This window comes from Choristoneura fumiferana, chromosome 15 (genome assembly GCF_025370935.1).
Source record: "Choristoneura fumiferana chromosome 15, NRCan_CFum_1, whole genome shotgun sequence".
NCBI lineage: Eukaryota > Metazoa > Arthropoda > Insecta > Lepidoptera > Tortricidae > Choristoneura > Choristoneura fumiferana.
This window is the reverse complement of record NC_133486.1, coordinates 2114775-2137884: the sequence shown is the minus strand read 5'-3', so window position 1 is coordinate 2137884 and position 23110 is coordinate 2114775. Positions and strand designations below refer to the sequence as shown.

The 23110-nt window shown below is 36.4% G+C and overlaps 1 protein-coding gene across 1 annotated transcript in view; it reads left to right on the top strand.

The window, feature by feature from the left end:
* Positions 1–23110, top strand: part of LOC141435559 (NEDD8 ultimate buster 1-like) — a gene marked incomplete in the record, with an annotated part of 57466 nt that overhangs the window by 28335 nt on the left and 6021 nt on the right.

Below are 23110 nucleotides of genomic sequence, written 5' to 3'. Positions count from 1 at the left end.
ACCTATTTAAGTTAGTTTATTTTTAGGATAGTTTTACCTCAAAGAATTAAAATATGAATTGGTGTAATCAATCTAAGTTGTTTTGGTTTTATAAAATTGCATACGATCGAACATTGTTACGCAACTGGGGCGCAACGTGACGAAATCTGCACGTTTGTATGACGCAGCGCTCGTGAGAGTAACCTGCTTGGCCGGGTTGAATCGGCTATTCAATCAAAGGTTGTGTATGTTATGTAATTGCATGGATTACCCATGAACCTTTATAAGTTAAAAAAAAATATAACTAAAAATTTAACCGACTACAAAAAACCATGTAAATTATTTTCTAGCAGTCTGAAGTCAGTGCCCCAGCACGAGCCCAATGGTATAGTATGTAAGTAGGTGAGGTAGACGACTAAAGGTCCACTCCTGCTGGCTCTTGCTGAGGCTGAGGCACCGACTTCAGACTGGTAGAAAATTATTTTCATGTTTTTTTTGTAGTCGGTTAATGTTTTTGTTATAAAATTATTTTTTCACGCTTTTAGTGTAAATAATCTAAGATACAATATTTAATGTCAACTGCTCGTCACCTTTACGAAAGATTGCTTTTCACGATGCAGAGACGCTCATTATGGAGAGTCATGGTGCTTCGCCGCCCGTTCCATTTTACCATATGCATTACGAGAAGCATAAATTGCTTAGCAACTGGGTAAAGTAATTGAAATGAGTACTAACTTCGATGGTCAACTGTGGTCTTCATCATCAGTTTCCACTTCACCAAATGATGATTTTCAAGAGGCAAATGCACGAGTTGCTACTAAATATATCCAATTTACTATAGATGCCCCTACAATATTTAAAGAGTTCCTTCGATTTCCTTCGGATCCAATCATCAGATCCTGATTTGGTGTTTACGGTACCTAATATAAAGCTTCCTAGACGATCCAAATATTTTTTTTCAAATCGGTTCATAAATGACGGAGTTCTGAGGTAACAAACATAAAAAAAATACAACCGAATTGAAAACCTCCTCCTATTTTTGAAGTCGGTTAAAAATCCGATTACGTTGACAAACGGTCGGCTAGTGCTCAGATTTGGTTAAAAAATCGGCCAAATGCGAGTCAGACTCGCGCACCGAGGGTTCCGTACTTTGTATGTATCTATGAAAATCGAGTGTTAGCAGAGCATCCTAAGAAAAATGTTCTAGAATGGTCACCGTTTTTTGTATATATTCGGTCGGTAGGTCTGAGAATAGGACGTATTTAAACTATTTTGCATATTTCTACTTGGACGGAGTCGCGGACAACAACTAGTAATAAACTATAATTATAGCTTTAAATTGCTTCTTACTAATTCAAGGATTATTCTACGTGGGTTGGCATGTACTTGCAATTGCATTTAATACAGAAACAGTACTTCTTATAGCTCTAAGGATCAATTTACGTTGTACTTTCGGAGTAAATCTCATCATTTTATACTAACTAGTGTCATCTAGTACGAAATTTGTAATTTAAATCTGTTTAATTGTCGTCTTAGTAACTATTGATTGATCTTAATTAGAGTCATTCGGGTCAAGTTGGCGCACTTAAGGATTTAAACTCATGTCAAAATTAAACAGTAAGGAATAAAGACAAAATAACCCATGCATATGATAAAGTACTTATTGACCCAATAATTAAAATAAGTAATAACACATAGCGCTTTGACACTAAATAAAGATGGTTAATGGGGAAAAATCATTGATAACCACAACAACAACAAATTTTAATTAAAAATGTTATGTTACACCCGATTTTCATAGTGACTGCTATGTGGGATGTTGACTCGACGATCATTGTCCCGATAGTCGTTTCGGCAAACGGCCTAATAGCGATGAGTCTCGACCAACATCTCAAGAGACTCTCGCTAGGTGGCTGGATCAAGGGCCAGATACAGAAGGCGGTACTTCTGGACACGGCACGCATCGTCCGGAGGTTCCTCACTAGCTTGGGCCCTGCCCCGTTACCGGCGGCAAACTAGGTTAGGTTTTTATAATATTTTTAATTTGTATGTACTTTTCTGTATTTTACTTATATAACTATTATAATAACCTAATCCCCAGATAAAGAACATAATAATAATAAATTAATTTATTTCGGGCAACTTTTCCCCTGCAATAAATACCTTACTGACTAACATACATAACTATTTATATTTTGGGAGCATAGTCACACTCGCAGTCAAGTACTGAAAATCCGGAATCTCGCAAAAATTCCGGAAGGAATTTCAAGAATTAACATCGTAGAGTTTATTATTAACCTTACATAAAAGCATTGCACATTAGGCGCTTTATGCCGATCCCTTGAGAATAATATTCGGACACAAAGTAGGATAGGTGTTGTTATTCCTTTTAATAATCAATTTCACTATGATCTAGGTATGTTGAAAAAATAAAAATAAAAAAATAAAAATAAATAAATATCACGGGACAATTCACACCAATTGACCTAGTCCCAAAGTAAGCTTAGCAAAGCTTGTGTTATGGGTACTAAGCAACGGATAAATATAATTATATAGATAGATACATACTTAAATACATAGTAAACACCCAAGACCCGAGAACAAACATTCGTATTTTTCATACAAATATCTGCCCCGAAACGGGAATCGAACCCGGGACCTCAAGCTTCGTAGTCAGGTTCTCTAACCACTAGGCCATCTGGTCGGTGTTGAAACCTTTTAATAATCAATTTCACTATGATCTAGGTATGTTGAAACCTTTTAATAATCAATTTCACTATGATCTAGGTATGTTGAAACCTTTTAATAATCAATTTCACTATGATTTCCTTGACAAAAGTATGAGATGTCAACATGACATTAGCGGTACAAAGGTTCCACTTCCACCCTGGGTTATGATTCAATTTGTTGGACTGTACATATACTCACAAACTGCCACATTTATATTTAGAAGGGAACCCACTGCCCTTACCAAGCGTAAACACCTATTTATAAACATTGTTATGGGTTTTACCGTCAAAAAAAGAGCATAAAAGAAGGTTTACCAATATTGTACTCGTACAGTCGCGTGAACAAGTAGCACAATGGCGTACACTCATCAACAAAGATGTTTTGAGCGGCCGCGCAGGAAGTTACATTGTCTTAATAGTTGGTAATTCTACTTAATATTATGCAGTTCGGAGCGGGTACTGTCGGGGACGGAAGTGCGAGATATCTACTTTAATTTATTTTCCGTTTTTTTTTTCAAAGACAAAAACAAAGTTACTTTAAAAAAAATAAGAATATCATCACGTCAAAGACGTCCACTGCTGGTCATAGGCCTCCCCCAAGGCTCTCCACTCAGACCGGTCTTGTGCTTTCCGCATCCAACGCGATCCCGCGATCTTGCATAGATCTCCTCGCGCGACATAGCCCGAAGAATTGCAAAACTGAAGTGGCAGTGGGCGAGGCAAGGTCCTCGAATGGCGTCGCGGACCAGGAGACGAGCTGTCGGTAGGCCTCCAACAAGATGGAGCGAAGAATATAGTTAAAAACATAAAATTCAGCGACAGCGATAGCGTCAAAGTAATAATAATAAAAAAAAAAACGAAAAAAAAACTGTTTTTTTTTACTTGTTATTTAAAGTAGTAAGTATTACTACTTTTTATTGTGCTTGTGATAGTCCGGACTGTTTTACATAATAATAATCTATGAAAGTGTAAATACTAGTGTAGAACTTTAGACCTCCCGTTTTTAAGTTTTTTTATTTACTTTAGTATTCGACTGGATGGCAAACGAGCAAGTGGGTCTCCTGATGGTAAGAGATCACCACCGCCCATAACATCTGCAACACCAATTTATAAATAACATATATAGGTACAAGAATTGCTCGTTTCAGGTACGGAGTCTTCGGTGTGCAAGTTCGTCAACACACTTGGCCGATTTTTTACCACCTTTAACCTTATTAATTACGTTCGTGACTGTACCAGCTTCAACAAACAGTTTTTTCCAGTCACTCAGTCACTTGTCCTCCAAGAATCATCACGATGTACTTAATAAGTACTGACGTACGGAATCATTACTTAGAATATAATAGCCTTCATTACAGTTCTAGAAGATCTAAGATGCATTATCTACTTTGATAAATCCGGCCAAGTTCCAATTTTTTTTTCTACCCAAATATTTTTATTCGTGATTTACTTAGATGATCAGGAACACTAATATTGTAAGAATATACATAACAAGACTTTGGAGTTTGGATAAGTCAAAACTCTATTGAAAAAAAACATGAAACTGACATGAGTGCCATTTAAAATTTAGAAGTTAAACATAAACAAAAAAAGAAAAAACAAAAAAAAAGGTTTAATCGTGAACATTCTGCCGCGCCAGTAAATAAAAGTTAATCTAAGTAAGTACTTAAGGTTTTTCGTTACGCTTGGCAACATCCACAACATCTTAATAAATATATTGTGCAATCCTTCACATCAAACCGACTGTACGGATTGGATGCTTTTCACGCTTTACTCAATCAAAAAAAACATTCATACAATACAATACAATACAAATACTCTTTATTGTACACCAGAAATAGTAAGCGATACAGAAAAACACGTAGACAGAGAAAATTACAAGGTAAGCAATAGGCGGCCTTATCGCTTAAGAGCGATCTCTTCCGGGCAACCTTGAACAGTGCAACATAAAACCTTATCATTCTTGTAAAGTCGGTTAAAAAATGTTATGAATACCTGATAAATACCTAAGGGGCTGTTACACCACCCATTGATTAATTTTATTTGACGGATAAATGTGATGCCGTCTCCGTCTATTCGAACAAATCAAAAAGGGACGGCATCACATATCCGTCAGTTAAAATTAATCAATGGGTGGTGAAACAGCTCCTAAGTCTACTTTCATTGCGTTCAACTCCCCCTACACCTACTACGAAATGTCCAAATTAAAAAAAAAACAGCCAAGAGCGTGTCGGACACGCCCAAAATAGGGTTCCGTAGCCATTACGAAAAAAATAGGTAATATTTTTCTAAGGATTTCGTATTTTATACGGAATCTTCCAAGTTTAGGTATATTTTATATTTTTACTCTTAAACTACTGTACTAACCTCTTGCGTCCATTGATTTGAGACTGGCAGCATAGTTCCATTTTTGAATAATATTGAACGGACTGGTATCCGAGCTGCCAACGTAGCGAGTTGATTTGAAATACATATGAAAAGATCATAAAGAAGTGGTTTGCTTAATATAATAGAATATTGTTAGGATAGTGGACCGTCTGTCCACTACACTACTAATAATTCTCAAGCAAACTTAGCCGTTATAGTTTTCCTTGAAAGTTTGATATACTTAATACCATTCTGAATTTTTTCAAAATTTTCCACCCACCGGTTTAGATTTTAGAGGGGGGGGGACGCTTGATTTTAATGAAAATGTGCACTTTAAAGTTGAATATTTTGCAAACAAATCACTAAATCGAAAAATCTTTTAGCAACCTCCTAATGATTTTAAAAGACCTATCCAACAATACCCCACACTACTAGTTTGTATGAGAAAAAAAAATACCCCCACTATGGGAGGTACACTAAAAAACATTTTTTTTGGCATTTTTATTGCACTATTTTGTCGGCATAGTTTACATACATATTTGTGCAAAATTACAGCTTTCTAGCATTGATAGTCCCTGAGCAAAGCCGCGGACGGACGGACAGACAGACATGGCGAAACTATAAGGGTACCGTTTTTGCCATTTTGGCTCCGGAACCCTAAAAAGAACTAAACGTTTATATTCTGTAAGGAGGCTACAATGGGCTCTTTTACATCTCACTTTTTTATTCTACTAGCGCTTCCGGAAAGACCATCATTGTCAAGAAGAATGCGCCGCAAGAAACTTGGCAGAAAAAAAATATTTTTCAAACAATACAGGGGTAATTACAATAAACTCATAGTGTTTCCGACCGGCATCAAAATGTAGGCTGCGTGTGACCCGCGCGCGTAATACGTTGCGCAAACGCTTGCGACAGCGCCAAGGGAGCGCACGCGCAGCCAGCGATCGATCTATGATCGTGAATTAAAAGATTTTTTCACTTCTCATGCTCGTAAACGTCGTATTTATGCTGAATTTAGGCGACATAAAATGACTTTAAGCTCTAGTGCATAAAGTAAAATCTTCGTCTAAGACCAAGGCAATTAGGTGTCAAGCACAATCAAAAAAGTTTCCATATGTTTTTTTCATAAATAAATCAATAAAACTAAAAATTTATAATTATATAGCAAAATAAAAGGTATAGTAAGAGGTACCTATAGTAAGTGAACAATTGTTTTCACTGTGTTGCTATTAAATTTCCTCTCAATCGAAGTGAAAAGCAGAGTGCAAAACTCGAGCATTAAACCCAGTTCCCCCTCGACCCCTCGTTTTATGTTCGTGCTGTACAATCTACTATTTTTGTAAAAAAAATTGCTGACCGTAATTTTTTCTACTTGTACTTGTATTTCATAAACAAAAAAATAAATATTACTTATATTTTTTTAAATACATAGTCACGATTTTTAAAAATACATTAAATAAACTAACTTAAAATAAAAAAGGTTTAGGGTGTCTCAGGTTTTCAGTTATTTAATTAACACCTTGTATACTAAACAGCTATAAATCAAATCCTGAAAAACCCACACAAAAGGCTATAGGCACTTAAACAATTTAACGAACCAAATTAACAATCAGCTAAGGCCAAAATGGGTATCAAAGTATCAAAACCATTGGTATAATATTTACACAACTGGCTCGAGCAACCTGTACTCTATCCTCCTTATTCATAAACGACAATCAAACCTATTTTAGTTAAAATGCCGCTAAAATTCGTTTGTCCTTATCTGTCACTTCGACATTTGTATTTGTTAGAAAGGGACAAAGCATTTGTTAGTTAACATAGGCTTGTTAAGTTTTATGAATAAGGGGGTAAGAGTTTTATGTCTTCTGTATAAAGGTTAATGTCGAGTACAGAACGAACTGAATGTTTAACCAAGCAAGGCAATTGATACGTAACACCATACGTAGTAGCGATGTTTTCGTTGACATTGCGCTTTATTATGGCTATATGTTTAACGTCTATCGAGTACGTCACTTTATTAATGCACTAGCTTTTGCCTGTGGCTTCGCCCGCGTGAAATTCGGTTATCGCGCGCTGTTTCCTCGGGAATTGAGCATTTTCTGGCATAACAAGTAGACTGTCACTCTCTGGCCCATAAACTACCTATATGCCAAAAATCACGTCGATCCATCGCTCCGTTTTAACGTGAAAGACGAACAAACATATAAACACATAAACACACACACTTTCGCATTTATAATAATAATATAAGGGGTTCCTAGACGGGCCATATTTTCACTGCAATATGTGGCCGGCAACTATTGGTGTCCCTGTCTAACATGTGAGTAAGAGAGGGACACCAATAGTTGCCGGCTACAAATTGCAGTGAAAATATGGCCCGTCTACGAGCCGCTTTAGTACCGATAGGTTTTAACCGCGGCTTCGCATGCGTAAACTTAGATTCAGTGCTTATTCGTTTTAGGTAAGTTCCTCATTGAAAATCAGCGCCACGGCTTGCCGTGGCATTATGTATGTGTATGTAAGTAAACTCTTTATTGTAAAAAAGGAAAGAAACAAAACACAATTGACAAACTTTGAGACACTTGAACCTTTGTACATTATGCTGGGTGAAATGAAATTGGGAAAAAAATCGGATCACGTGCTTAATAATAGGTCATCATCCCAGCCTATATTATACGTCCCACTGCTGCGCACAGGCCTCTTCTCAGAATGAGAGGGCTTGGGCCGTAGTTCCCACGCGGGCCCAGTGCGGATTGGGAACTTCACACACACCATCGAATTGCTTCGCAGCATGGATCCCGATCCCGTGGACATTTTGAAAATATGTGTTATTCCAAACGTCCAGCTATCTACATACGCAATTTCATCCAAATCCGTCCAGTTGTTTAGCGTGAAGAAGTAACAAACACACGCAGATACACATACATTGTCCCACGTCAGTATCGACCTCAAGAAGACACTTAAATTTTATATGCAATCCGTACAATTAGAATGGTTATATAAGCACGCTGCGCCCGCGCCTTGCCCAACGAGGCGGAAGACTCGATAATAACTAATAGGTATTCGCTATTTCTTTACTAAATGCAGTTTTTCCTAACACATAGGCCTTCCTAACATAAGGCCTATTATTATTCGGTCTCAAGAATTTTGGACTGATACAATAAGTTGTTTATGTAATTTAAATATAAATTGTTAATACTTACCCTAATATAATTGAATTCTACCCTTTTTATTTAATTTTATTATTTTCACATTTTATGTTTTTTAATTAGTTAATTTAATTCAATGTTGTTTGTATTATAATTCAATTTAATTTGTAATTTATTTGCGATATTAATTGCGTATTTTTTTGTTTATAATTAAATAAATTATATTTCAATATCCTAATATAAAATAGTACGTTTTAAGTGAATTTTAACATTATCTATAAGGCATGCTGCATGAAAGCATCCAAATGAATTTGTATGCCACAAGCCGCCACATAGTGATACAAATATATTTTTTATAATAAGTATATACCTATACTGTTTGGTTGGCGTATTTCCTTATCGTATTCCGTGTATTGTTTAGTCAAGTAAGGTACTTTTAATAGAAATACCTGTGTTTTTAGGGTTCCGTAGCCAAAAGTGGCAAAAATGGAATCCTTATAGTTTCGCCTTGTCTGTCTGTCCGTCCGCGGCTTTGCTCAGGGACTATCAATGCTTGAAAGCTATAATTTTGCACGAATAAAAAAAAACTGTTTATTATAAATCAGAATATCATTACAAAATTTTTATAATTACTTAGCTAATAATCTTTATTATTTTAAAATTTTATAACTAAGGAGTGCAAAGGGCGGGCGAGGCCTCATCTATAATTAAAATATAATGTTCACATATGTTTCCATGCTACATGCTACTTATATCTATATTGCTTAGTTATTATTATTGTAGGCATATGGTTATTGCCTGGCCTTGTTTACTTCTTATTTGCTTTATTTTAATGTAAGCTAACTGTATTATCATTCCATCTTTTTAATATATTACCAATTTAATTTACTATGAAAAATTTAAATCATATTATATCACTTATTTATCTGTTTATTTACTTATGTTGTCTTATTACAATATTCAGTGCCTTCTTAATTAAGTTTTTAATACTTTTGGGTTTTTCTAATACTTTATCTACAACATGCCTGGGGAGGCTGTTCAGCATGAGAGGTAGGCAGGTGGTCCATACCCGTTTGCCATATGCATTATTTGCTTTTGGTATTTTGAAATATTGCTCATTGGGTAAGCTTCTGAGTTTGGAAGGTCTCTCATATCTATTCAGCCTCTCCATCACGTCCTTGTATTCTAGTATCACAGCCAATTTTACCTTATCATACACATTCATTACTCTACAATACTGGAATGAATATATATGTAAGCGATGCCGACAAAATTGTAGTGAGGGGTATCGTTGGATATGTTAGGTTAAAACCATTAGGGGGTTGCTTAGACGATTTTTCGATTCAGTGATTTGTTTGCAAAATATTTAACTTTAAAGTGAAAATTTCATTAAAATCGAGCGTAAACCCCCCCCCCCCCTCTAAAATCTAAACGTGGCCGGAAAATTTTGAAAAAAATTAGGATGGCATTAGGCATTAAGTGTATTAAACTTACAAGGAAACCTATAACGGTTAAGTTTTCTTGAGAATTATTAGTAGTTTAAGAGTAAATAGCAGCCTAAGGCATAAAATATACCTAAACTTGGAATATTCCGTTAAAATTACGAAATCCTTAAAAACATATTACTTAATATTTTCGTAATGGCTACGGAACCCTATTTCGGGCGTGTCTGACACGCTCTTGGCCGGTTTTTGTTTTTGAAGGAGCCAGGTATGTAGCATATTGTTTTTAATTAACCTTTTTAATACGTAGTAATATGCATTATTCATATTTGCAAACTACCTATACTTTTGGCGGTGACTTCAAACAATTCAACTGCACACGATTGAACTGTTTAAGCCGGTGTTGCCATACAATTTAATAAGTTTTTTTTTTTATTTATTTTTTGGACATAGAGACAAAGACAATAGACCTCCAGTTGCTTCGGTTGGAAGCGGCCTCCCTCCATCCACCATAAACACGCGCCGTTAACCATATTTATTTAGCAATATGAGAATGATTATATATTAGGATCACATTGTACAAACAACTTTAAGACTCCTTAACTCAAAAAATCTTTTTAATTTAAGATTAGAAGCTAAGGTTAATCAAGTAATTATGCATTTTTTATTGAAATAAACAGTTTAAAATTTTAATTATTTTTTTTAACCAGAACCTAACCTAATCACCTAAACGCGATGATCAAATAAGAATTATCCGTGTTAAGAGCGTTTATACCTGCTGAGCTGGCAACGTTGCATTTTTGTTAGTTTTCCTCGATTATTCCATAAAAATTGAGTGAAAATTAAAAATGTGGTCTGATAGAAACCTGCTTGATATATAATTTAATGTGTCTACTGCAATAATTATTCGTGATAGACTTTTATTTTCTTTAAAAACCGTTAATAAACATTTGTTCGTTTTTAAAGAATATAAAGTCTATCACGAATAATTATTGGAGTAGACACATTAACTTAAATATATTAAGAACAGTTCTATCAGACCACATTTTTATTTTCATTCAATTTTTATGGAATAATCGAGAAAAACTAACAAAAATGCAAAGTTGCCAGCTCAGCAGGTATAAACGCTCTTAAAAGTAAAAACTCAGCTTACCAATCTAATAAATAAATGCAAATAATCTCATACGTAATTCATGCTACCATGCAATACCTGGAAAGGCGCTCTGTGCGAATTTAACGTATCAACAATTCACGCCCGCCAGTTCGGTAAAGTGTTTGTTATGAGTTATTATTGCACTGTGTAACACACACGGCAGTTGCCAACCACAGAAATCTTCATAAACATGCAGTACCTAGCAGTACCGTCTCATAACAAGCTATTAGACAACCATAGAACTAAGAAACGAAGAACTAAGAATAATATTATTATTTCTATTCCTCCTGTTCTTAGTTCTAAGGTTGTCTTAAATATTATTTGATCAAAAGACCTTATAAATTAAATTAACGACGCATAAAGAGCGGTGTTATAAGTTTGACCGCTATGTGCGTCTGTCTGTGTGTGTGTGTCTGTGGCACGTGCAATGCAGTTATTTTGTTTGAAATCAGGTTTTCTAGCGATGGTTCTTAGACGTTTCATCAAAATCGGCTTAGCCGTTTTTGAGATATTGAACTTTGAAGTGACGAAGTCGGGGTTTTCCAACTTTTTTGGAATACCTACAAATGTTATTCCGTGGGAGCCACTCTTTATTTTAATTAATTTTATCGACATGGAAATATCAGGGTCAGTACCCTGTTTTTCTTGTTAGCTACGCATACATTAGCCCATAATATGTTACGAAATATCAGGCCGGTATGCATCGTACTGCGACTATACCGACCAGATGATGGTGGCCAGGGGCAGGGAGTCATCTCATTCTTAGAGGACGCCCGGGTTCAGTAGTGGGGCGTATTTTCCTGGAGTTATTTTCAAAAGTTGTAGAACTAATGCTCAAGATGAAGAGTGGAAGCCGTGGTTTAATTTTTGCTCCTGTTACAGGGCCCACCTTGTATAAAAGCTGGGATGAAAGACAGGGTATTTATGTACATTGGATGTTAATACCGATCCTATTTATCGTGTACCCGTAAGATTAATATCTACATTTGTTAAAGAATAGCGTAGATTAGGCGTTGATAAAATTTAGGTAATTTGGTCCTGACGCTTCGCCGGTACTGCCGTGGCACTAGGGTTGCCAACTTTTTTTACAAGGAATAAAGTATATTTAGGTCTGAAAAGAAAAATAAACAGTATTTTAGAGGAATGAACACTATTTTTTTATATTTTAAAGACATTTTTTGGTGCACAACATCAATTAATTATCATTTTTGAAACCCTCGTAGACCTAGTTACAACAAAACTGAGGTTAAAATAGATATAAGAAGCTCATTTTTAGGGTTCCGGAGACAAAATGGCAAAAACGGAACCCTCATAGTTTCGCCATGTCATGTCTGTCTGTCTGTCCGTCCGTCCGCGGCTTTGCTCAGGGACTAACAGTGCTAATTTTGCACGGATATATAGTTAAACTATGCCGACAAAATGGTACAATAAAAAATAAAATTTTTTTTTTAGGTTACCTCCCATAGACGTAAAGTGGGGGTGATTTTTTTTCTCATCCAACCCTATAGTGTGGGGTATCGTTGGATAAGTCTTTTAAAGTGGAAATTTTCATTAAAATAAAATCGAGCACCCCCCTCTAAAAAACTTGAAAAAATTCAGGATGGTAGTAAGTATATCAAACTTTGAAGGAAAACTATACCTAACGGCTAAGTTTGCTTGAGAATTATTTGTAGTTTTACTCTTAAATAGCAGCCTAAGGTATAAAATATACCTAAACTTGGATGATTCCGTATAAAATACGAAATCCTTATAAAAATATTACTGAATTTTTCGTAATGACTACGGAACCTTATTTTGGGCGTGTCCGACACGCTCTTGGCCGGTTTTTTATTAAACTTACATTGGCAGGTTCGTTCTGAAACACCAATATTATTGCAGCTAATAATGTTGTTATTAGTACAGTTGGCAACCCTACGTGGCACGCTCGCTTAATTCGCTCGCTCGGCTCGCGCATCGTGGTCACAATTTTACTCAGCACTAACCAGGAACCCTTAAACTTTACTAAATTAGCATATATTATAATTAGGAGTTTTTATAACTTAATAAACTACTGCGCAATACAATAGTGGCTTAACGTCAAATAATTCTCACAAGAGATGATTCTTAGATAATTAAACTTTTTTCAACTCAATTAAATCCTTAACAACCTGATATGCATTCTTATAATTTTTAATTAACTTACGCAGGTATACAACAATTGTTTTTTTGATTGGATGTGCTTGAATATTAGGTCATGGCCACAATGCTGCAAGCGAACTTTAGCATCGCTTAGTTTAAAATTAATGCTTCAAGGTCAATTTTAAATAGCTCTGGGTTCATATTTTGATCCTTTTTCAACCGACTTAAAAAAAGGAGGTTCTCAATTCGTCTGTATGTTTTTTTTTGTTTTGTTCTTTTTTTTTCGAAAGGACATAATTCCGAGATGGTCCCATTGGCCAAGTCAGGATCTGATGATGGGATCTTAGAGAAATCGAGGGCAATCTACTTTTGAGAGGGCATGATTTAGTCTTTATTGGACTGTGATCTACATATAGATCCAGTTGGAAGACAGAAATGAAAGTCTATACCATGCATTTAAACTCAATGTGGCATTCAACGAACGAGACTAGTACTTCCTGGACTCGAAGTTTTCCTTGAAGAGAGATAGGTACAAGATATTGTTGCTTGTTATTACTTTAATGGCAATAAAACCATACCCTTGAAATTTATTTCGCTGTATTGTGCAATAGTGAAGTGTGCAAAAAAATCTGACACGTCCTAACGGCCCCATAAATAGAGTCATCCTATCCTACTAATAAGTTTGTGAGTGAGTGAGTGAGTGAGTTTGTGAGTGAGTGAGTATGTTTGTTACTTCTTCACGGTGAAACGGCTTGACGGATTTGGATGAAATTTGGCGAAAAGTTAGTTTATAATCTGGAATAACACATAAGCTACTTTTTATCTCGATACTCCCACAGGATAGGGATAAAATCTCGAAATAACAACCGCTGGGTTTAGAGTCATGAAATTTGGCATGGGTGTTTTAATTTAACGAACTAAAAGAATTTCCTTGCTCACCCGCGACCTTACGATAGCTAAGCTTATGCAAAATATGCGTGTTCATGCAGTTCCTCCACCTCCACACTGTAAGAACACACACAAATCACACAAACCCATCCATCACCACCACCACACTACACTTAGTGTAGTTCACTATCGTAAGGTCGCGGGTGAGCAAGGAAATTCTTTTAGTTCATTGATATGGACCTCCGCAAGTAACGCCTGATTCAATAAATTTTAAAACTACGATGTAATTTTAGGGAATTTAATATAATCCCAGAATTTCAATTCAACTGCTGTATTTTATGATTTACGCGTGCGAAGCCGCGGGTAAACGCTAGTACTATATAATATTATATTCATGAAGGAACGTTTTGTTGTGCCAGATATTGGTGCTGGTACTGCTGGTGATGACTGTACTACTATCCTTAACTGGGTTAAAGGGTATAAGATACCTCTACAGGCTAAGCCATATCAATCTTCTGTTCCTCAGAATGATAAATTTACATCACTCGAAGTTCAACAGTTAAAGTCAGAAATTAAAAAGTTATTGACTATTAATGCTATTGAGCTATGTGATGCACAGAAAGACCAATTCTGTTCCCCTATATTTCTTGTTAAAAAACCAAATGGAACCTTTAGGTTCATTTTAAATCTTAAAAAGTTAAATTTATTTGTCAAAACAGAACATTTTAAGTTAGAAGATTATAGAACGGTGTGCAAAATATTACAGAAAGATGATTTTTTAATGACATTAGATTTGAAAGATGCATATTATATGATTAATATGCACAATGACAGTAGAAAATATCTGAGATTTTTCTTTCAGGGGAATTATTACCAATTTACAGTCCTTCCTTTTGGCCTATGTACAGCGCCCCTAACTTTCACTAAAATAATGAAACCAATAGCAGCATACCTTAGGGAACAAGGCTTTGTTTCAGTTATTTATCTTGATGACTGGCTTTGTCTTGGAAATAGTTATAATAGTTGTATTAGAAACATGCAAGCAACAACAAAACTCTTAAGAAATTTAGGTTTTATTATTAACGAGGAAAAAAGCATGAATATACCAAGTCAAAAGTGTTCTTATTTAGGACTTATTTTCAACAGTACTGATATGTCATCAGTATTAGTAATGAGAAAGTAAATAACTGCCTAAAACTTATCAAAGAATTGCGTAATAAGGAATGTGTTAAAATTAGATTCTTAGCAAAAGTAGTAGGTACTTTAATTTCAGTTTGCCCTGCTACTAGGTATGGAATCCTATACACCAAAGAACTAGAAAGAAATAAATACCTGTCATTAAAACATAACAATGACAACTTTGAAGAATATACAAAGTTAAATCATAAGTGCAAGGAAGATCTAAGATGGTGGGCTAAGAATGTAGTAAATTCACACAATCCTATAAGAAAGAGCCATTATCATTTGGAAATCTTTAGTGATGCCTCTAGCAGAGGATGGGGTGCTTCCTGTGGGACTGAGACAGCTAGTGGTGTTTGGACTGATGATGAATTTAATCTTCACATTAATTCCTTGGAACTCATGGCAGCATTCTTTGGTATCAAGTGCTTTGTTAAGAATTTAACAGACATTCAATTATTACTTAGAATAGACAATGTCACAGCGGTATCTTACATCAATAGGTTAGGTGGTGTTCAATATCCCCACTTACATAGTATTGCAAAGTCAATCTGGCAATTTTGTGAATCAAAAAATATATGGATTTTTGCTACCTATATTAATACTAAAGACAACATAATAGCTGACTTTCAGTCCAGAAAAGAATTAGGTCACACAGAATGGGAACTCGGCTCTACTTATTATGATAAAATCGTTAATGTTTTTAAAACACCTGAAATTGATCTGTTTGCAACAAGAACTAATACAAAGTGCCCTATATTTGTTTCCTGGCATCCAGATCCAGAGGCATATGCAGTGGATGCTTTTACAATATGTTGGAACCAATATTTTTTCTATGCTTTTCCACCATTCTCAATGGTTCTTAAAACATTAGAGAAAATTATAACAGACAGAGCAACGGGTATTTTAGTTATACCATACTGGGTAACTCAACCCTGGTTCCCGATATTCACCAAACTTTTGTGTTCTAAACCTTTAGTATTCAGACCCTCAGAAGATTTACTGACTTTAAAAAATTCCAGGTTGTTACATCCCCTTCATCGGAGCCTGTCCCTGATGGCAGGAGTATTATCCGGCAAACCTTTTTAGATTCAGGTATTAATAATGAAGCGGTGGATATTATGTTGTCTTCAATTTCAAATAATACTATGAAGCAATATTTACCGAGTATTGTTGACTGGGCCAATTATTGTAAATTACATAAAATATGCTTAAGTAATCCTACAACTGAAGAAGTTATCATATATTTAACTAAGAAATTTAATGACGGATTATCATATGGAAGCTTGAATTGCCTTCGGTCAGCTCTTTCTTTTCTCATAGGTTCACATATAGGTAATGCAGTTAATATAAAGAGATTATTTAAAGGTTTTTACAAGTTAAGGCCGTCTGCCCCAAAGTATAATATGACATGGGATGTGTCCATACTTTTAAATTTCATAGAAAATCAGCATTCAGTTCAAAATAACTTGGAGATAAATACAAAAAATACTGCAACTTTATTAATTCTTGCTACAGGCCAAAGAGCACAAACATTGTCCTTAATTGATATAAAAAAATATAGTTATTGGAAGTGATTGTATAAATATAAAAATTGATAAGTTGATTAAGACCTCAGCGCCCAATAGGTGTCAGCCTTTTCTTACAATTCCATTCTTCAATGAAAGGGTCAATATATGCCCAGCCAGGGCTCTGGTAAATTATATTGAGCTCACCAAAACTTTTAGGTCAACTAGTAATTTGTTTATTACGTTAAGGAAACCTCACAAATGTGTGACAGCCAGTACAATTAGCCGTTGGGTAAAGAGTGTAATGAAACAGAGTGGTATTGATACTTCAATATTCTCAGCCCACAGCACGCGTCACGCTACTACTTCCGTCGCGTATCTTAAGGGAGTGAATATTGATGATATTCGTAGAACGGCTGGTTGGACTGGAGATTCATTGATTTTTGCTCGGTTCTATAACAGACCTATTCTGAATAATGTTAATTTTGCTGAAGCTGTGTTTGGAAATAAGTAATATGTTTAGGTTGTTTTTCTGTTTTATCCAAAATATTCTACTAAATATTTAAAATAAAACATTTGATTTTATAGCTTTTCTTTGAACATCTACACTTGTGAACTCTCATCATCGAAGACGAGACAACATGAGCATAATTGAATAGTCAAACGAACTTACCCTTAAGTGAAGTTCGACTGGAATTATGCGAAGTGTTGTCTCGTCTGAAGATGATGAGTCCCACCCTACCCATACAGTCAAGCTAACTTGACAACCCTGCGCTATAAAATCAAAAGTGGTGTGTCTATAAACTTAATGAAGTGGATTACAGATAACATAGGCAGCACCGTGTAGGCGTTTTTCTTCTAGCTTTAAAATTATGTGGCGCCAGTGAGTCATGAAGCCGGGACTACTATCTTATCGCCTTTTCCCCTTTTTTTCCAAGCAAATTGGTAAGACAGGAGGCTTGGAACAGTATTTTCAATTCTTTCCTACCTATGCCAATTAAATAAAATTAGTCAGACTTGGGGGCTGTTTCACCAGCCATTGGTTAAGTTTATTTGACAGATATATGTGCATGCCGGCTCCGTCTATTCGTACAAAACAAACAGAGATGGCATCACATTTATCCGTTAGATACATTTTTAATCAGTGGATGGTGAAACACGGGGTGTATGATAAGTCTTGGCAGCTCCAGTTGTTCGACCTAATGGCATCTCAAGCAGAGGGTCGTGGGTTTGAGCCCACGCTCACTCGAGTTTCTTAGAATTTATTTATTTACCATGATCCTTTCGCAGTAAATCATTGCTAGGAAACCTGCATAGACCAGCATGTACGTTTGTACTCCTTCACACTAGAACGGCTTGAGATGGAAGTCTGTAAAGGCTACTTTATGTCCCGATCACAGATATATATTACACTAGATTACGCAAATGCATCTACTTCGCGTGTCCGAACCCCGACCAAGCGTCGGGGTTGGCCCTATACAAAGACTGACCGCTAATTGACTAATCATGATTAGTGACTAACTCGAGCCCCACGGCGCCGACGGCGGCGCATTTGAATCGATTTTGCGCGGACATCGCTAATTTGCTCTTGAGACGTCACAGTAAGTAGACATAAAAAAGTGACACGGTTGTTTTCATACAGATTGAGGTATTTGCGTTAACTAGTGTAATCTATATCTGTGGCCCGATATTGCCCAGGGTTGGGATAAAATCCCAAAATTTCAACCGCTGGGATTAGGGGTATGAAATTTGGTGTGTTTTCCGTGATGTACCTACGATGTACTTTTGGAAATCCCGGAATTTTAATTAAACAGCTAGACCTAAAGATTTAGGCGTACGAAGCCGCGGGTAAAAGCTTATACTTTTATAACTTTATGAGGTTTTAAAGTGCTTAATTACTTGTAGCAGATTTATAGCATAATCCTTGACACAAAACCAGTTTGAACCTTATAAGCTTCTAGCTCCGAGGGCTTATTCTGACATTTGATCGATTAAACTTTATCGCCTTTTCCCCTTTTTTTCCAAGCAAATTGGTAAGACAGGAGGCTTTGGAATAGGATTATCAATGGAGACTTTATCGGAATACTGCTGTTGCTTGCCTTGATTCAATTAAATAGGTATTTGGGTCTTGCTTTTTACTTTTTTTTTAACAGTTTCAAATACTAATGCCATATAAAATCGCAATTTTGAATGAAATAACCAAGTTTTCCTCCTATCGCCTCTCAAGCAGAAGTTCGTAGATTCAAACCCCGGCCCGCACCTCTGAGTTTTTCTAAATTCATGTGCGAAATTACATTTGACATTTACTACGACCTTTACCGTGAAGGAAAACATCATGAGGAAACCTGCACACACCTGTGTAGTAATTCTATGGTGTGTGTGAAGTTCCTAATCCGCACTGGCCCGCGTGGGAACTACGACTTAAGCCCTCTCATTCTGAGAGGAGGCCTGTGCCCAGCACTGGGACGTAATAGGCTTGGATGATGATGATGATGATGATGATCCAACTTTTTAGAAATAACAGCAATCCCTATATAGTCGTTATTTTATTTTATGAGCTCTATGACTTAAGTACACCTAAGTATGACAATTTAAAATAACCACACAGAAATGTTGAAAAATCCGCGAGGTTTTCATTTGCCTTGTTATCTTCATACCAAATTTCAAGTTTCTGGGAAACTGAAGGTACCCTTAATACTTTTGGTTTCCGCCACTACATTTACACATTATCTACACACACATTTGGACTACATTTTATCCTGATATTCCCACGGGCAATGGTACTTTAAAAAATTACGTGTAATAGAGCCCATTGCGGGCTCTCTACAGAATAATCTCTAGCAGGCAGGATATGGCGCTTCTTTATGTATTGCTGTCTATCAACTTTACTACCTATAACCGCAATAAAGACATTTTGATTTTGATTTTTGTTTAAAAGCAATTTGAATTTTGAATTTGAATTTGGATCGCAATCAACCAGAAGCTCAAACTTAGAGACTTGAAATTGAACGCGAGTTTTTTTTGCAACCCTAATGTTAGTTTTGGGAATTAATTCCCACGGGGTTTTGTGCAGAATCCCGTAATTTTAATTCAACTAATGCCCCAATAGTTTACGCGTGCGAATCCTATGGAGGTCTATGGGGGAGGCCTATGCCCAACAGTGGACGTCCCACGGCTGGTAAGATGATGAGGACGAATGTTATGGCCACTGTATCTCCTTGACCGGTTGGCTCATCTGTATACTCAGCCTGGTTATCGATGTGAGAAATTGCAGCAATAATTGGTGCCGGGAGTACATGTAATTTTGACCGAGCCGGTCTGTCGGGCGGTTTAATGAATACTTTACGCAAATAAGGCACAAAGGTTACATTACATCTCAATGACATCAGTTTTTTTACCATTTAAAATCATACGACTGATACTTGGGTGCCGTTCAATCGTCATACAAACTTTTAGCATAATTTCATTTTAATACGTTCAAGAATCATAATATTCATCTATATAAATAAAAATGAATCGTAAAATGTGTTGCTAAGCGCAAAACTCTGGAACGACTGGTCCGATTTCGTTAATTATTTTTTTGTTGTGTACACTACTGTCAGAAGAAGGTTTCTATGGAAGCAAATACAGAAAAAAACAACGAGGGCGAAGCAGCGGGCAACAGCTAGTTTAGCATAAAAACGGATTTCATAATATTGCCGAGCATAAGTTTTAAATAATATAACATTTATTAGTCATAACAACAATTGCTATAATGCTTATATTCAATAATTTCATTTTGAATATTCGGTTAATCACATAATTATTAAAATCTATAACATCATTTGGAATAAAGATTGGACGGTATAACATCATGCGTGCCAAATGCAAAAAAAAACATTTGATTTGTGCCCGGTTTTTATTATTATTCACCATCAAGTGCATCTTCCCCAACACTGTGTAATAACAAATGAGTGACAATAAAAACTCAATTACCTGCGGTATTATGTGACCCCCATCGTCAAATGCCGACCTCGATTATAAGAATATCGCTTAGCACTTCGTTTTACTATAATTACGGATGTCACGTTTTTCACTTTGTCAACACACTAATACAAGGTACTATGTGTTCATATTGCTAATCAAACTGTAACCATAAAGGCTTTAAAACAAAGTTAGTGACTAATAAAAGTAATGATGGTGGTTTAACTTTTTTGAGTTCAAGTTCAGGTTATTAGGAAGTGTTTTTTGACAGTTGCTTACCTATCCATATTATTAATGCGATATGGAACCATCTGCGTGTGAATCCGACGAACTTGCTCAGTTTTGTTGCATTGCATTTTAATTATAAAGGTTTTCCCCGCGCCGCTAATTATTTCTTACAGCAAAAACAGGTGCCTTGTTTTATTAATTATACAGAATTATGACACGACCTCAAGATAAGATGCTGGCGAGGGTAACACGAAGACGAGCCATAGAAAAAATCTAATGTTTTATTTAATTAGCACTTTGGTTGAAAGTCTACAGTAGCGTCTTCTAATAGCCAATGACTCATTGACGTACTATTAAAATACCTAGATGGAAACAGACTTCATTTAGTCGTTCGGTAGATTAAGACAAACGTCCTAGTGTTCGACACACTCAGTGGCGTAGCTAGGTGGATAAGGGCCCCGGTGCATAGAGGAAGAATTGGGCCCTCACCCCCTCTTTCCACGTACATAGCTTGAACTTACTCGTATAGGAATAAGAGTAGGATACAAATCAACGCACGTTAAAGGTAGACTTCCGAGTAGAGCTCCGGCGCTTATGCGTAAGAGAATTATGCGTAATATAATTATGTGAAAACAGTTTCAGCATAAATACTTATATGCGTAAACAGATTATGCAAAATAGAATTATGACATAAAAAAATATGCGTAAACAAGGGGAACCTAATATTATAAATGCGAAAGTGTGTGTATTTGTATGTTTGTTTGTCCGTCTTTCACGTCGAAACGGAGCGACGGATTGACGTGATTTTTGTCATAGAGATAGTTCAGGGGGCAGAGAGCGATATAGGGTACTTTTTATCGCGGAAAAATTCTCAGTTCCCGAGGGATAATAACCGAATTTACGCCATATTTCATAATTTTGATCTGTATGCGCACGTTCAGCACCGGCACTTGAAGAACACCAGTGATAACATAGATGTCGCTAGTGCTGCTGCATAAGTAGCGTAGTAGAAATAAGCAACCTGAGATATGTATGCATAGGAAAAATTCGTGTCTAAATTCCTGTTCAGCGGTGGTGTAGGGTTATAGCACGCAGCACGGATTGCTGAGGACCTGGGTTCGATTCCCAGCGCTGGTCTCTTTTTCTGGTTTTCTGTGCATCCATGTCTCAGTTTGTATTTTCGATATGGTTTCACGGGATATCCGTAAAAGTAACAAATTTGGAGTTGAAATAAAAAATACTAAAAAGACTCCAAATAACCAATCATAACCAGTGATAAAAGCTTAAGACTTAAGAAATCCCCTAATGCCGGTAACACACTGTATCCGTACAATCGCACGGACGCACAAATACGTGTTTTTATTAATTCCCTTAATGAGCATGCTTTGTAGTGTTATCTCACACAAGGCCTCTACATTGTTGCTCAGGTTCGCACACCGTCGGAATGCGATTGTGTAGGGACGCTGGAAACTCTCACTTTAATCATGTTAAGAACCTTAGAGCTAATGCAATTTTTGAACATTATACAATAACATGGGATCTGCAGTGTTTTCACCTGCTTTTCTTTCTATTTCAAAACGTAATTTTCAACTAGATGTTTCTTTCAATTGATTGAATTGATTGAACTGTTAATAAGTAGGAAATGTACACAAAATATCCACGAAAATTAAAAACATGTAAAGATTATAATTATAATAAATAAAATGCGCTTAAAAATACACCACTTGCGCAAAACACTAATAAAAAAATATATTCTGATTATTAAAATATTATAAAAACTAGCTTTTGCCCGCGGCTTCGCCCGCTCGGAATTCGAAGAAGTCGGGAACTGTGCATTTTTCCAGGATAAAAAGTAGCCTATATCACTCTCTGGCCCATAAACTATCTCTATGCCAAAAACCGCGACAATCCGTCGCCCCGTTTCGACGTGAAAGACGGACAAACATACAAACACACACTTTCGCATTTATAATATTAGTATGGATGGATAGCAGCTGAACAAATAACAAATGGCGTGGACTCAATTGACGTTAAGACTGCGTTTCTACCGGAGATTTGTGCGAGGGTTCTTGCGAAGAGTTTGTTTGTCATCAACCATAGAAGACGCTTCATTTATTTATCCTCACTCAGAGCAGCTCTAGTAGAAACAGCTCAGCGGAGCGAGGTTTTCGTATATAAGGTCATCATTATAGCTACCCCGCACCCGAAAAGCACCGCCTCCCCTCGAGCGGTTAGCATGCTTCATATGATGTATGGGCATGCACTCAACATCAACTCCGTTGGCGTCACCGGATCGCCTCACTCGCGAGGGACCACTCGGTGACAGCCCGCTGCTCGCCGCCATAGTGACTACTAGGAATTTCATGGACCACGCGAGGTCCACTTCGTTGTCAACGCGGCGTCCACC